Source organism: Equus caballus, chromosome 6 (genome assembly GCF_041296265.1).
Source record: "Equus caballus isolate H_3958 breed thoroughbred chromosome 6, TB-T2T, whole genome shotgun sequence".
In the NCBI taxonomy this organism is placed as follows: Eukaryota; Metazoa; Chordata; class Mammalia; order Perissodactyla; family Equidae; genus Equus; species Equus caballus.
In genome coordinates, this window is record NC_091689.1 from 98,707,767 (window position 1) to 98,724,310 (window position 16,544).

A 16,544-nucleotide genomic window follows, 5' to 3' on the forward strand; every position below is an offset into this window, starting at 1 on the left:
TCCTAGAACTGTCCACACTCTTCAATGCTCACTTTAGGTTCCAAACTCCTTTATGAAGAACTTCTGGACTGTGCCACCCCAAGCTAGCAGCCCTCCCTTCTCCAAACTCCAGTGTCATTTTTAATCCGTACAACTTGTTCGGTTCTTAGTGAATGCTTCCATAAGTGGGAAGGGTTAAGGTACATTTTTACATCTGAGTAACTTCTTTCCTCCCCCGCTGTGCCTGTCATAACACTTTGTATTATAAATGACATATTTGTTAGTGCTCAGTAAACGTATAGTTATTGGTGAACTCCAGTAAAGGCTCCCAGTGATGCAAAGTCGTTGAGGAGAGCTGTACGCTCAGCAGGATGGAAAGGATTTAGTGAAGAGACCATCGGGATCTGCTCTCACCATCTCTGAAAAACTGAATGCTTAAATAGAGGTTATCCATTTAATAGAGAGAGAGTCCAGTTCTTCCCGTGGCGAGGAGGGCAGTGTATCATGAGCCTTGAGAGGCTCTGAGACTGGCTGGGCAGCCCATGCAGACCCCAGAGCCCTCCAGGCGCCTGCAGGTGGCAGAGATGAAGAGAGGCTGCAGGTGGAGGGCGCCCATCCCTGGCAACGGGATTGAAGCTCATCTTTCTGAACCACTCTAGCCAAACTAATCATCAAGGGATAGTCCTGAAGAAGATCAGAGCTAAATGATCAATAAAGCATGTATTCAGGAGTTAAAGTCTGCGTGAAGCTACGAGTGCTAAACTCTGGACGTTACGGTTAGCAGAGGCGGGAAGCAAGAGCAGACCCACGGAGTGGAGCCCCTCTGACGGGTGAATTTCAGGAAAACAGGCAAGACCAGGTGTTCGCCAGTTGGAACAATTACGTACGTCAGGGAAGCATCCTTCACGTTCCAGCGTGGAAACTGGGCTGCGGGGGAAGCAGGGAGTCTGGAAACGCCAGCCACCCGAGGCCGGCCACCGGACCAGACGAGCCTGGGCCCAAAGCACGAGCATCTCTCAGCATCTTCCCACTCCATCCAGGTCTAGCTCACCTGCTCTGTTCCTTTCACGCTCCTTATGTTTCTTTTTCTTTTCTTTTTTTTTTTAATATTTAAGTTTTTATTAGATTTTTTTAATATATTTTTTTCCTCTTTCTCCCCAAAGCCCCCCAGTACATAGTTGTATATTCTTCATTGTGGGTCGTTCTAGTTGTGGCATGTGGGACGCTGCCTCAGCATGGTTTGATGAGCAGTGCCATGTCCGCACCCAGGATTCGAACCAAGGAAACACTGGGCCCGCCTGAGCAGTGCCATGTCCACACCCGGGATCCAAACCTGCAAATCCCCGGCTGCTGAAGCGAACCTGCACAGTTAACCACTGCGCCACCGGGCCGCCCCCTCCCTTCGTTTCTTTACAACCCGCAGCCATCAATCCGCATGTGTCCTGTGAACCCAGCCACCGTGGGGAATCTAAGAGAACAAAGAGAGAGATTTCCTAAGTTCCATGCCTCAAGGTCATAGTCCTTGCACCTTCCTACGTTAAAAAAGAGAGAATTTCAACTTGATTTTGCTTGTATTTCCTCACTGAAAAGCTGATAAATGAAACTCATGTGTTTTTTTCTTTTGTGGTTGTTTCATTGATCGAAGTTTAGCTCCGAGTCCACTAAAAACAGAGCCAGCTGTCCTTAAAGTCTCTGTCATCTGCAGTTCTGCAAGCGAAGCAGTGAACGGCGGACAACTGTAAGAGGAGGGGCGTGCGCTTATAAAAGTGTCTCCTGGACTCTGCCCAGCCTCAGGCTCAACAAAACATTAATGAAAATGTGTTAGAAGGAACAGTCGGGGAGGACAGTAACTAACCACGTAAACCACGTTGGCTTGTTTGAAACCACACCCCCACCCTGCATGACACCTGCGCAGGGAGAACAGGCCAGGAGGAAACGGTCTCGCAGCCTTGCCCATAGGCCAAGGTTCTAGGCAAAGAGTGGAGGACAAGAGCCCAGAGGACAGGACTGAACGCCTGCCTGAGGTCAGATTTGGAGGTTGCAGGAAACAGTGCGCAGGACCCTGCCTTCGAGTCCGTGCACAGCTGCCTCTGAACGAGAAGCGCTGTGAGGACGGCAGAGCAGAGCCATCTCTGCAGGAGACGTGGTGCAGGTTTACGAGTCAGTAAACTGAACCAAAAGAAAGGAGCCGGTTCACAATTATTCTGTTTTTTCCAGAAATATGCATTTCTGTGTTTATGCTCTGCCATCATGCCGAATGCAAACTGACTCGTCACATTTTGAGAAACTGATTTTGAAACGACCCCACTTGAAGTTAGGGAAAGAAATGAAGTGTCTTTGTGTGCAGATGAGAAGGGGGTGATGCTCTATCAGAGGCTCCCAGGCCCGGGTCTGTCAGGGTCATGGCCTTAAATGCCACGGAACGATTCCTGCAACAGGGCAACATTTGTTCTCCTAGCCACGGGAGAAATCCCAAAGACAAATGACATCCAGAGACACACCGTGCTGGTGAAGCCACAGGACACACGCATAATGCAGACAACAGGTTAAATTCAGCGACGGATGAACATCCCGTGATGTCGCTCTGTGTCAATTTAGACGCTTATTCAAAGCCTGTCGAAATGATGCACACCCATGAGCCTGTGTATTGAGTTTGAACATTTTCTTGAGCATTTTTCCTCACAATGCCCCCCTGTCTTCTCTCCTTCCCTCTTTGCTTCTTTGCCTAGAATCTGGAACGTAAAAGCCAAGGACGACACAAATGTGGAAACAAACACAGCAAAGCTTATAAACACTGTTCCGTCTGTCAGACGAAAGTGGGGTTCCACGTTTGCTCAGTCACTTTTCCGACACCATCTCATGAAACCTGCTTCTCTTCGTGTCACACAGGATGGGGAGCAACACGCTAGAAGCCCCCTTTGTCTTCAAAGGATGTTCTATGGATCATGAGGACACATTCGCCATCTTGGACACAACAGTACCTTCCTTTCAGATTTTTCAAAATTTAAATATTTTATTTTCCAATACTGCAGTAATGTTTGCAAGAATGCATATTTTTGTCCCTGTTAGGAGAAATGCACAGGACAGAAAATTCGGAATAATCAGCCCCCCTGACCCAGATTTTCCACTTGATCTTTTTACAGTAAAGTGCTCCCTTCAGTAAATTTGGAAGAACATTACCCAGCTATGCCCTTGGAGGTAAAATGGGAAAGTAGAAATGGTCACACCTGAAGGTTCTGAAGAAGTTGCCATGCCAAATTTAAATGTAAGGAGGAAAGGAAAGACCTCGGGGCTCAAAGCTTTGGCCTAGAAGCACGGTCACTAGGAGACCCGGACAAAAGCCCCCGACTGCTGGAGCTCTAGCCCTGTGCTCTCGCTCAGTTCCTGATGCCCAAGTTTTGAAATGTGCCGCACGAAATCTTCACTCAGCAACACCTCACTTACCAAAAATGCTAGCTATCGAGACCAGAACCAGATCCAGAAGGAAGAAATGGAAAGAAAAAGCAAAAAACAAGTCTCCAGACAATTTAAAACACAGACTCTAGTTTCCTGCACTTTTAGTAAAAGAGAATCCTGTGAGCCTCCCTAAGACTGTTTCCTGTACTTCACATGGACGTCTGAGAACAGGAACAACACAGTTTGCCCAAGGGAATGAAAACGTGAACTCAGAAAGATATCCACACCGTGAGTTCACCACAGCTAAGGCACAGAAGCAACCTAAGCGTCCATCGCTGGACGATGGATAAAGAGAATGTGGTGTACATACACATGGAATATTATTCGGCCATAAAAAATGAGGAAATCCCACCATTTGCAAACACAGGGATGGATCGTGAAGGCGTTATGCTAAGTGCCTGTCAGAGAAGGAGAAATACCGTATGATCTTATTTATATGTGGAATCATAAAAAAAAAGCAAATTCATAGAAAAAGAGATCAGATTTGTGGTTACCAGAGGTGGAGGGGGGAGTGGAACTGGAGGAAGGTAGTGAAAATGCACAAACTTCCAGTCCTAACGTAAGTACGTACTGGGGATGTGATGTACGTTATGACTGCAGCCAACACTCCTGCGTGGTATACAGGAAAGTCGTTAAGAGAGTAAATGCCGGGAGTTCTCATCAGAAGGAAAAATTTCTTATCTCTTTTTTATTGTATCTATATGAGAATATGGGTGTTAGCTGAACCTATTGTGGTCATCATTTCACAATATACGTAAATCAAACCGTCATGCGGCATGCCTTAAACTTATACACTGATGTATGTCAATTACTTCTCAATAAAACTGGAAAAAAATAACGGGGCTTGCCAACCCAGAATAAATGAGAACAGGAAAAAGGGACCCTCTAGACACAGGCAACCTACAGAAGACACTAATTGCTGGCTGCACGTCACTGACGGCTGGGGCAAAGCTAAGGCTCAGAGATGCCTTGTATGAATTCAGAGGATGCCATCACTGGCATCTAGCAGAATCCCAAGATTCTCATTGTGAAAAATATGTCATGTACCTAATTGGAGATCGGACATAAGCAGCCACGTTAGAACGAGAAAGGGATGACCACAAAATTCAAGTTACACGGGGCCCTTGAATCAAAAACCGCCATCATTTTAAGAGGAGCTTCAGAGACAGCACACGATGTGTTGATAAGAAGCAATTGTTCTGGGGACCGGACCTAAGTTGCCCTATATTCCGTCCCCGAGAGATTACACATGCGGGAGTCCTTGCAGCTCTGCTGTAGGAACACAAGCAAGGGATGCTCGCCAGAGACAGGAGGTGAAGAGCCCAAGATCCAGACGCCCCTGGACCTGCGGGGACCCAGAGGGAGGTAGTAGGAAGAGCATCCGCGGAGACTCACCTGACCCTTTGTCTGCCTCCCCTACCCGAATCCAGGAGAGCAGGGACCCTCCTCTACTTTGTTTACTGATGTAGCCCGAGCCTACAGAAGCGTCCCTGGCAAGGGGTAGGTGTTTAATAAATACTGACGATTTTGATGAATGAGTCCATCCACAGACGCGTGGAGGAAGTACAGGTGGTGAGTGGACCCACAGCAGACAGCCAGCACCAGAGAAAGTGGGGGTGGCTGGAGCAGAGGGAGGACAGAGCGGGAGGTGCACGATACGTCAGACAGCCTCCCTTGAGGGAGAGAGCGACGGTCCCGCCCCCTGACCAGTGGGGCTATTGGACACAGAGGTTGGGATGACCAGATTAAGACCCAGTAACTGGTGGGATCTGGAGGACGATCAGGTTGTCAGGGCAAACGGCCCTATACACATCAAAAGTTCTTGAGGCCGTTACTTCATAAAAATGGAATTTTAAAGAAAATGTTCCTGACACGACCTTGAGATATGAAGAAAAAGATCTACTGTGTTCATTTTGCTTTGAGAAATCCATGAGTTTTTCAAACTATTTTCATGAAAACTATCTGAAGTGGAAAGACAGTGAGATTAGGTTTCTGTTCTGTGGGAACCGTGTTCTGTGAAATGTCTCGGCCGTGGGCTCCAGAGCAGAGCAGGGCAGAGCCACGGGTCTGTGCTCTGCCTCGGTTGTACCAGGGTGACGCCTCCTGACTGGAGAAGCGTCGGAGCCTGACCTCGGAGCTGAGCTTCAGCACAGGATTGAGCACGAAGGCCAGGGAGGCAGGGAGCACCGCTCCCAGAGAAGGCATGCTTCACAGTCAGAGTCAATGGACCTACAGAGGATGCAACGCGGAGAAAACTCAGCTTCCAGACAGTGTGGGGAAGCTGTAACAGTGAAGCAGAAGGACTGAGCATGATTGCTGCGTCCCAGTGCCCCCAGAGACCCACGCTGGACTGAGCATGATTGCTGTGTCCCAGTGCCCCCAGAGACCCACGCTGGACTGAGCATGATTGCTGCGTCCCAGTGCCCCCAGAGACCCACGCTGGACTGAGCATGATTGCTGCGTCCCAGTGCCCCCAGAGACCCACGCTGGACTGAGCATGATTGCTGCGTCCCAGTGCCCCCAGAGACCCACGCTGGACTGAGCATGATTGCTGCATCCCAGTGCCCCCAGAGACCCACGCTGGACTGAGCATGATTGCTGCGTCCCAGTGCCCCCAGAGACCCACGCTGGACTGAGCATGATTGCTGCGTCCCAGTGCCCCCAGAGACCCACGCTGGACTGAGCATGATTGCTGCATCCCAGTGCCCCCAGAGACCCACGCTGGACTGAGCATGATTGCTGCGTCCCAGTGCCCCCAGAGACCCACGCTGGACTGAGCATGATTGCTGCGTCCCAGTGCCCCCAGAGACCCACGCTGGACTGAGCATGATTGCTGCATCCCAGTAGCCCCCAGAGACCCATGCTGGACTGAGCATGATTGCTGCGTCCCAGTGCCCCCAGAGACCCACGCTGGACTGAGCATGATTGCTGCATCCCAGTGCCCCCAGAGACCCACGCTGGACTGAGCATGATTGCTGCATCCCAGTAGCCCCCAGAGACCCATGCTGGACTGAGCATGATTGCTGCGTCCCAGTGCCCCCAGAGACCCACGCTGGAACAATGTGAGCGGGAAGGTGAATAACGACAGGATTGGACAAGAAGCCAGAGAATAGAACGAATACCCATAAGTCCACACTGATATAAATAACTGATTAGTTAAATAAATAAAAGGAGATAAAGCTTCCTTTCAGAATTCCCAATAGTAAATGTAGAAGAACAAGGAAAACAGAAAATCCCCGTTAGAACAGCACGGTAATCACGGCTGCGGGCAAGATGCACGGATGAATACTGAAACAGCAGCAAAACTCTCCAGAGAAACGGGATGTTTGAATAGCGTCACTGTATCTCCCCCAGAATATGCACCGATTACTGTGGTGGCTTTCACGTAGGTCCACAAATTCCCTGATACCCCTTCCTCCAGATGGTGGAGCCTCGTGTCTCTCCCCTCGAGTGTGGGCTGAACTTAGTGACTTGCTTCCAAAGAACGGAGTGTGGAAGAGAAGAGACATAGGAGCGTGACAGTGGAGGAACCTGGCAGGTGCCGTCCTAGTGAAGTGATCAAGGTTAACATCGCCCGGGGTGAGCCGTGTTGCTGTCACGTGCCCTCTGACGGGAGAAGGGCACTTCACCTCTGGGACAGTTTTCCCAAAATACATTACCCCAGTCTGATCACGAGAAAACATCGGTCAGACCCAAATAGAGGGACATCTTACAGGATGCTCTTCAAAAGGATCAATGTCATGAAAAACAAGGAAAGACCGAGAGGCTGTCATCAGAGGACACTGAGCAGACAGGAGCACTCGGTGCCACATGGGACCCTGGACTGGATCCTGGGACAGAGAAGGACATTAGTGGGGAAGCTGGGGAGTCTGAATAAAGTCCGTAGATTGGTTAACAGTCTTATTCCGACATTAGTTTTTAGTGCTAAGTGTCTCTCGGTTACACAAGACGTTCATATCAGAGGGAGCGGGTGTCTCTAATATCTGCCACTTTTCTGTGAACCTAAAATTGTCCCAAAATTAACTGTGAGTGTGTATAATACCAAAAAAAAGGACAACAAGATGAAGGCCAGGAAAAGGATACAAATAAGCTAAACAGACTGCACTCTGGCGTAGGGGCACTGGGCTCCAGGAAGCTGGGACGCGTTCCTGGGCTCTGGCTTCTTGTCACCAGGTCGTGAGGGCGGAGCTGAGCAAGGCTGGGACAGGCTCGGGAGTGGGTCACAGGCCCGCGGAGTCGTTACATATGCTGCAAATTCGAGAGAAGAAGTCAACAGCCAGCGGATCTGGAACTAGAACCTTCTATTACCCAGCTCATCCGTCGCTCAAAAGAACGGTAAAGTGGAAAGATGGAGAAACAGAAAAACTGGGTTCAAGTCCTAACTCGCGATCAACTCCTTCGTTAAGTCCGTCAGCCTGACTGAGGCTCAGCGTCCTCATCTGCACACACAGATGACAGGAAGCACCCCGCCTTGCCTACTCCCAGAGGCTTGGGGAACCACAAAAGAGATCAGGGTCTCGGCAAAACACACCCAACGTGGCCCTACAGGACCTTCTGTGTTCTCCAAAAAGACGAAATGATAAACCAAATGCTTTCAATAATTAACTGATTCTGGTGACGGGTGTTCTATGGCATGATGGGAAACTTTCCCACAATAAGAACATTTAATTCATTGCAGAGGCTTCCTCCTCTGCGATGCCTAGGAGCAGAGGGCCTTCTCCAGTGGGTTTCAAGTGGACGAGAAGAGCACACAGTCACAACCAATTTCACTTTGTTTCCTGGGACTTTATCAGCTCAACACAGAACAGGCAAAATGAAAACACTCTCCACTTCCTCGTCTGTGAAACATAGGGACTGGCAGGTGATGGCCAAAAGCTTTTAGGACACCTATGTTCTTCCAAAAGGGCAACGCTCTCCAAGATTACAGGGGGGCACAGGGAACAAAATCTACGACATCTGTAAGCTTACCGTAGCTTTCAATACGTCATGTGAAAAAACGGTCTTCATAGTGGACGTCCTAATGATGAGCACACCCTGAGGAGACCCCGAGCCAGTCATCTCTCTAATTGTAATTCAACTTCCTGCTTAGATTCTCTGGGATCTGTCACCACGATGGTCAACCACCAACTGACCACAATCTAACCAACCGATGAACCGTCACAAAAAGGTCACTGTCTGTTCTTGTCTCAGATGTTACAACTGAGCTCAGTGCTGTAAAAAGTTCCACTTATGTAACTGAGTGTGTGCTGTGTGTGCGCGTGTTTTCTTCATATTAAGGCCTCTGGATTAAGTTGGAAATAAACCTCATTAATTGTTTTCAGGCAAATGCATCTGTCTAACTGACTCCAAATAGGCAAAATCAAAGCAATCAACTCATTTTTTCCAACTTTGACCGCTTCATAGGAAAGGAGCTTATAAATCTAGTCCAAATAAATCTGTTACATGTCAGTCCAGAATAACCACCCAAGGCCAGCTCAAACTCAGTTCAACTGACCATCTTCGGCCAATTCTTTTTTCTCTGTGATGTTTACATAAATCTTATCACAGTCTTCACTCAGCGTTTGGCTTGAGGACTGCCAAAAGAACAACAATAATTCTAAAAAGATGAAAACTTCATGTTAAGTCCAACGTTACCGGCCCCAGCGTGCTAAGAAGAGCCTTCTGTACGTGTCCCAGACGCATCCCTCTATTTTGCAAATTAGGAGCCATTTATAGGCAGGTCTTCCCAGTCTCTCTTCCTCCATCTCAGAGGAGTGTCCCTGGGGGCAGCCACGGCTGTGGTCGTGTTTTGGCACGATATGACAAAAGCACCTGGTATGGTATCGCCAGTCCACCAACCCTAGTGAGTGTTTTAACTCATGCAAATTGAGCAGTTTGAGTAAGTGCATTCCTAACCTGAGCCCGATGTATTTTGGGACTCAGATTTTTCAGATTTTGGAGGATAAGGCGGCTCATGTGCATCCGCAGGGAAGACTGAGGAAATACCCATCAGACGTGTGATTGTGACGTCACTGAAACATATGGACGGTCCCACTCAGAGGGGTAAATGAAGGTTACTAACAGCCCCACACCAGTCAGGACAACTCTGTCCTGAAATGCATTATGAAAAAGAAATTCTCTTTCAAGAACTTCTTGGATTTGGGAGTCGAGGTGAATGTGGACCGCAGCGGACGAGTATTTGAGAGAAGGGAATGCGGAAGGAAGATGCAAGTTGCCTGAGTGCCCTCCGATCTACCTATTTCCCCACTCCCAGAAGCTACAAGAATCCTTCGAGGGCTAACACTCGAATCAAGGCCTCGGCGTCCCGCCTTCATAAGGGTGCCTGTAAGCAGAGAGCACATGTGTGTGCTTCCAGTGTAGACGCTGCAGTAACTCTCTGCCTCCAGACTCCAACCAGCTTCTTTCCAGCGTCCACAGTTTCAGAAGACAGCTGTGCTCCAGCCGGAAAGAGCAGCCCACCGGCTCCACTTATCCCCTTCACAGTAAGGATGGCGTGACTCGAAACCTTTACCCTCCACCTCGAAGCAGCTCACACAGACCATCTGGGAAGTTCATTGTCGTCTGAAAGAGCCTGTCCTTCTCGTTCAGTGTACCCACTACAAAGCCAGCTCCGTACCTGCCGGCCATCTGGTCTCTATGGATGCGAGGCCAGACTCTCCGGATTTCCTCCCTGGAGTTGGCTCTGCAGAAGACGAAGCCGATTAGGTGAAAAATAATGCTGGACGAGTCACAGGCCATTATTCTGAGCACAGACAACATTTTCTTTAATAAGCGTTCCCCGTCTGAGTGAGCTTTGAACTTCAGATCCGCCCGGGGCTGGGGTTTGTTTGCAACAGTCCTGCGGCCACAGTGACGACGCCTTTGGCTGCGACCCAGACATTTCTAATCAGCAGAGCGTGGTGTATGAACCAGATCCAAAGGCCCTTCCTTCTCCACGTCGGAAACGTCCAGAAACCCAACCCAGTGATTCTAGCCCAGAGCAAACCAAAGTAAATCGAGCTTTATTGTGTTATAACAGCCAGAACCTACCAGGAATTTGAAATCTAACAGGGTCTCATAGCAATAAATAAGGAAAGATTCTCTTTTTGAGAATATATCGGGTTGTATGACAGTGACAGCACACGATGGCGAGAGCTCAGGGGTCCGACGAGCCCCTTTCGTGGTGTATCGATGATTATCCTTTCTTCCAGATCACTGTATTTCAACTCCACCTGCACGTTACAACCACCTGAGACACTTTTTAAAATACCAGTGCTCCACTTCAGAGCAGAAATTAAATCAGAAACCCTAGGAGTGGGTTTCAGATATCATCAACATTTTTTAAAAGTTCTCCGGATGATTCAAATTGACCACAGCTCTGAGCCATTCATTCATTCAACCATTCGACAAGTATAAACTGAGCCCCAGCTATGCCCTGGGGCTGTTCTAGGCACCGGGGACTCAGGAGAAAACGTGCAGAGTGGCTAAAGGATGGTCATCAAAGGTCGCAGGCGGTGTTGGATGGAGCGCGGGAGCCGGGCGTGTAGAACCTTGAAGGAGTTTGGATTCTTTAAGGGCAATGGAAAGCCGTTGTGGGGGAGTGACCGATGTGACTTACATTTTAAACCAACATTCTGGCTGCCGCTTGGAGACTATCATTCAAATTAAATCAAGTCCAGGGACGGAACAAACCACAAGTGAACTCGTGAGCACCGGCTTTTCCACTGCCTTTGTCCAGACGCACAGAGCAGAGTGCACGCTGTTCTGCAAAGTCGCCGTTCCCCTGGGCCGCGCTCGCCTGGACTGCGCTGGCGCCAGCCCTGCAGTGACTTCCCGATGTTGGGAGGAGACTGCACATGACCTCCTCTGCGGCTGGACAGGGCTCACTTTCAGAGCGCGGCACCTGTTCCTCAGCTTGACCACGCACGACTGACTGCTCCCGGCTCGGGCACTCTCTTGGTGACGGGGACAGAGGAGTCCACGCAATGCTCTTCCCAGCGAGACACACGGGCACCGCGTCTGAACACCAGCTGCTGCGGGCTGTGCGACAGGCACTGACGTCCACACCCGGCGGGGGGAAGCTGTGGTCTCCAACAGAGGCTGTGGGCTCCGTCCTGGCTGGGCGACACCAAAATAAGGTCCTGCGTCTTTCTTATGAGTCACAACACAAGCAGGACGGGCCATGACTGATGAGTTAGAAACCCAGCTTGTGTTTCGTCTGTAACCGGATCACGGCTGACAGTCAGCAGCATCACCCAGGGAAGCAAAACGCGGAGACGACACCACCTCGGAAACACAGCCCGCTCTGCCAGGTCTCCACTTTCCCCTGCACGACTCTCTCTCGTCGAGATGGTTCTGAAGGGCGCGCACTGCGCTGTGAAGTCAAGGCCAAGAGCCCTGGAGCCTCCACGGGGCTGCCCTTTTAGGTTTCTTCTCGCCATTTTGAGCCACCAATTCTTGAACCTCATCCAGCAGTCGCAAGAAAGCCAGCGAGGTTTCTGTAAGCTGATGTCACTGAAACACGTGCACAAAAATAATTTAATTTTCATGAATCAGAAGCATGGTAACGGCTGGCCCCCTTTCCTGCTGATTCCATTGTTTTTATAATTTTGGTGACAAATTTTCTTGAGAAAGCAATTGATTTTCTCTTGAAGCAGAATATTAAAAAAGTGAAAAAATCATTTGAAATGAGGCAAACTCTGCTGTGAAGTTTTGTTAAATTTAAGCAGACTCATTCCAGAAATTTGCACATTGCCATCTGCAGAACTTTGGTTAGTGATTTACTTACATTTGATAATATAAGTTATCCCAGTTGATAACATAAATTAACTGGTTATTCCACCATGATGCCCTGGGCACCTGTCTGCATAGGGATGCACCATGAATAAGATGAAGTGCTTCTGCTCATCCAGAGCCCCTTGAGCTGGGGGCCTGCCTGCTCTCCGTCCGTCAAAGTCCCCACATGGCGCTTGTCACTACCCAACATCACGAATTGTTTATTGTCCTGCTCCTCTGCCAGGCGCGAGGAGGAACTGACTTATTTCCTGCTGTCTCACCATCTCCCGATCATTGCCTGGCTCATAGCTGGCTGTCCCTAAATACCTGCTGAGTAAACGAGGGAATGAATAAACTCAGGGTCACACACCTCGTAAAAGAACCCCAGCGGGAGCCCAGATGCCCTCTGCAGAGTCACGCCCCTCAGTGAAGAGCTTCACGACCTCAGGATCCTCCAGTTACGACCCCCATGAGGAGCAGCCTGCATTCCCCGCAGCAGGCTGCCCTCTCAATGCAACGACACAGCCAATAAGACAAAGTTTCCAAATTTGCCTTAAATGGTGCTGGAAATTGCTGATACCATAATTTTAGAAGGAAAAAATGCTAGGATACAGCATGAGAAAAATTACTAAAAGATAAATATAAAAACAAAGACTGGAGGAAAAGGCATGAAAATGTTCAGCATAGTTCATTCTGGATGAAGGGATTGTGGTAACTTTTGCTTTCTTTTTACTTTTCTCTCTTTTCCAAATGTTCTATAAAGGACCTGTAACCACTTACATAACCATAAAAAGATATTTTTGATGCCTGCGTAGAATTTTCAGTGGAATCTAAGAGCCCTGACTCTGTGAGGAAGTGGAGTGGGGACACTCTCCAAAGGCAGCCTGGAGCGAGATTATAGAAAATCTCTCCTGCCAACTGAGTCCATCTTCATCTCAAGGTAAGTGGGAGCCATCGAGGGTACTAGAGTTGACGTGAAAGTGCTGTTGATGCTCAAAGTCTAAGTAATTGTGAGAAAAGGGACACAACGGGAACACTCACCACTGTGCTTGTTGTCCCCCTTGCTGGCGTGTCTTTAGCTTTCTCATTCCATGATTATATCTTACAGATTCACACAAGAACAAACGTACTTGCCAAAAAACTGCTTGGCTAACGAATTTTGCCTCTGCAAATGTGGCAGTGTCCCATGAGCCAATACCTTTCAGAAGAAGACTCCGATCCTCTTAAAACTATAACGAACTGAAGATTTTATTTTAATTTAGGAGTTCAATTAGGCATGGGTTTTCTCTGTTTCTATTTATTCCTCGTGAAATAAACTTATGATGGGAATTCAGATAGAAGATAGGAACATGCGCATTGTTCCTCGAGAATTCCTTCTGAGAATTTTGTTTTGTTAGATTTTTAGTACTGGGCATTGTCCATTTTACTTTTTTTGCATTTTTAGTATGAAATTTTTGGTTTTCTAGCTCTATATCTGGAAGCCAGTCAGCCAGGGGCATCACGGGAAGTGAAAGCAATAGACGCGTTCCCATCGATATGGATCCTTACAAAACCATCAGACTGATTCGTCAAACTTTTACCTTTTTTTGAGAGATAAACATCCATAGAAATTTTAAAAATTAAACAGAATAATCGCCTTTCTAAGCAGGGATTCAGAAGCCTCATAAAAACGGTTCTAAGTTTTTCATTCTGAAAAGGACACACATTCCGTGTGTAAACACTGCCTTTCCCCTGCTCCACCTGGGAACTCACGCTGCTCTTCTCTATCCAGCTTACATGTCAGCCTTCTGTGAGGGCCCTTCTATTAGAAATCTTTTGGCTTCAAGTAAAAGAAATCCAGTTCAAACTGGCTTAAGAAGAAAAGTGGTTCATATAATTAAGTCAGAGGGGGTTTTGACTTAGATCCTACAAGCTTAGCAACTGCAACAGAAAAAGTACAGCTTTGTCCCAACAGTTCCACCAGGAATCCACCAGGAATCCTAGATTTATCCGTCACAGGATTGGCTTCTGCCCAACTCTGAACCCCCCACTGAGACGGGGGCCTGTAGAGCTCTGACTGGTCAGAGAGGGTCCTCTCCCAGCAGCCAGGCGGAAGACCAGCTCTGGGCAGAGAAAGAGCAGGAAAGGAGGGCAAAGGCTTACAGTCAAAGGAACAGGGACATTCAGGGGGAACGTGTGGGGAGGAAGACAGCGTCGAGAGACGAGGTGGCAGCATTACAGGGACTGGAACTGAAGGACCCGCACTGCGACACTCAGGAGTTTGCAGTTTATCCTGAAATCAGGAGGGCAGCAACTGAAAGATCAAAGCAGGGAGTGGTGGGGTCATGTGTGCATCATGAGTCACGTCATTCTGAACGCTGGGTGAGAAACGGATTGGAAGGAGGGAAGTCTATATGCGCTTTGACCTATGTTGGAAAACTGTCTCTATTAAACTGTAAGGTAATTGGTGCAGCCACTATAGAAACAGTATGGAGCGTCCTCAAAAAATTAAAAATAGAAATACCGTATGATGCAACAATCCTGCTCCTGGGAATACATCCAAAGGAAACAAAAACACGAACTCGAAAGATGCCGGTGCCCCACGTTCACAGCAGCATTGCTTACAAGACCCAAGACAGGGAAACAACCCAAGTGTCCATGGATGGATGAGTGGATAACGAAGTTGTGGTGAAAAATACGCAATGGAATATTATTCAGCCACTAAAAAAAAACAAAGAAAGACAAATACTGTATGATCTCACTGACATGTGGCATCTAAAAACACACACACAGACACACACAAAACCGTCACCAAGCTCATGGAGAAAGAGATCAGACCTGTGGTTAGCAGAGGCTGGGGGTTGGGGGCGTGGAATTGGAGGAAGGTGGTCAAAGGTACACACTTCCCGTTCTAAGATAAATAAGTGCTGGGGATGTGATGCACAGCATGAGGACTGTAGCTAACACTGCGGTGTGATGCAGGAAAGTTGCTAAGACAGTAAATCCTGGGAGTTCTCATCACAAGGAGAATTATTTTCTTTTCTTTCTATTGTATCCATATGACAAGATGGATGTCAGCTAAACCTATTGTGGCCATCATTTCACAATATATGTAAATCAAACCAACATGCTGTATGCATTAAACTTACACAGTGATGTATGTCAATTATTTCTCAATAAAACTGGAGAAAAAACCTGCAAGCCAGTGTCTACATGTCTGCTTTCTCCACTTGGCTGTCAGCCCCTCAAAGGCAGGGCCAACTCTATCCATCTTTGTACCCCTAATCTGTCACTGTAGACCCTTAATGAAATAATTAAAATAAAAGGAAAATTATTTTTCAATGAAATGACCATGCTTTATAAATAAATCAGATCTGAAGGGAGAAGATATTACTGCAAATTCTATGCTTCCCAAAGAAAGCCATAAAAATATTAATCTTGGATGAGTTTCCAGACATTAAAATGTACTGAACCTAAGCCTTACACAAAAATTCTTTTGTGGACTGAAAAGTTAGTCTTTGCTCTAGAGTGTTGGAAATTTGGTAGCTCGTGTTCCAGTTTATCTTCTTCATTTCGTGCTCCACAACAGGAGTTGGCAAACTGTTTCTGTAAAGGATCAGGGAGTAATTACCTTAGTCTGTGTGGGTCAAGTGCTTTCATTGTAACTACTCAAATCTGCCATTTTGCAAAAAAACAGCCAGTGACAATTCATAAACAAATGGGTTGTGTTCTAATAAAACTTTATTTATGTACATTGAAATTTATATTTCATATAATTTCACATGTCACAAAATATTTTCTTCTTTGTTCTCTTACCAACCATTTAAAATGTAAAAGCCATTCTCAGCTCATAGGCCATGGAAGAATGGGCGAGCATGGGCTGCATTTGACCTGGGGGCTGGGGGTGCCTGTGCCTCCTCTCAGCTAGATCCGGAGGAACCGACTTTGCTCCATCAACACCATCCCCAGGCGTGTGAGTGCCTGTACACAGTCACAGCCTAACATCTTCCCTTTGCCAAATTTTATTCACATCACATGTTTGTTGAATGATTCATCTTCTATCTTTGCAAAATGGAGTTAAATATTTATACCACTGTATCTTTTAAAACACTTAAACCTTATTTATTTAAATTAAATAAGTAAAAACATTTATTATTGTGATCATAAGATGAGCAAGCCCCCAGTCTAGCTTGATTCTATTTTTATTCTGATTATACTTTTGAATGATAGTCAAGCAAGTGTCCGTGAAAACTAATCTGTAGCTGGCTGTCCAGTGAGTATACACTTAAACTTATTTTACTATGTTTATTAGTCATCAACTTACGATTTAATTCATGAGTAAATGGGAGGCCAGCATGTTATTTAAGCAATGTGGG

At 47.3% G+C, this 16,544-nt stretch overlaps 1 long non-coding RNA gene across 1 annotated transcript; it reads left to right on the forward strand.

Annotated features, from left to right (window-relative positions):
• Positions 1-12,952: 12,952 nt before the first annotated feature.
• LOC138924717 (uncharacterized) lies at positions 12,953-15,369 on the forward strand. The gene is made up of 2 exons (XR_011439825.1): positions 12,953-13,129; positions 13,298-15,369. It is a non-coding gene; the product is annotated as an uncharacterized lncRNA (long non-coding RNA).
• Positions 15,370-16,544: the final 1,175 nt, after the last annotated feature.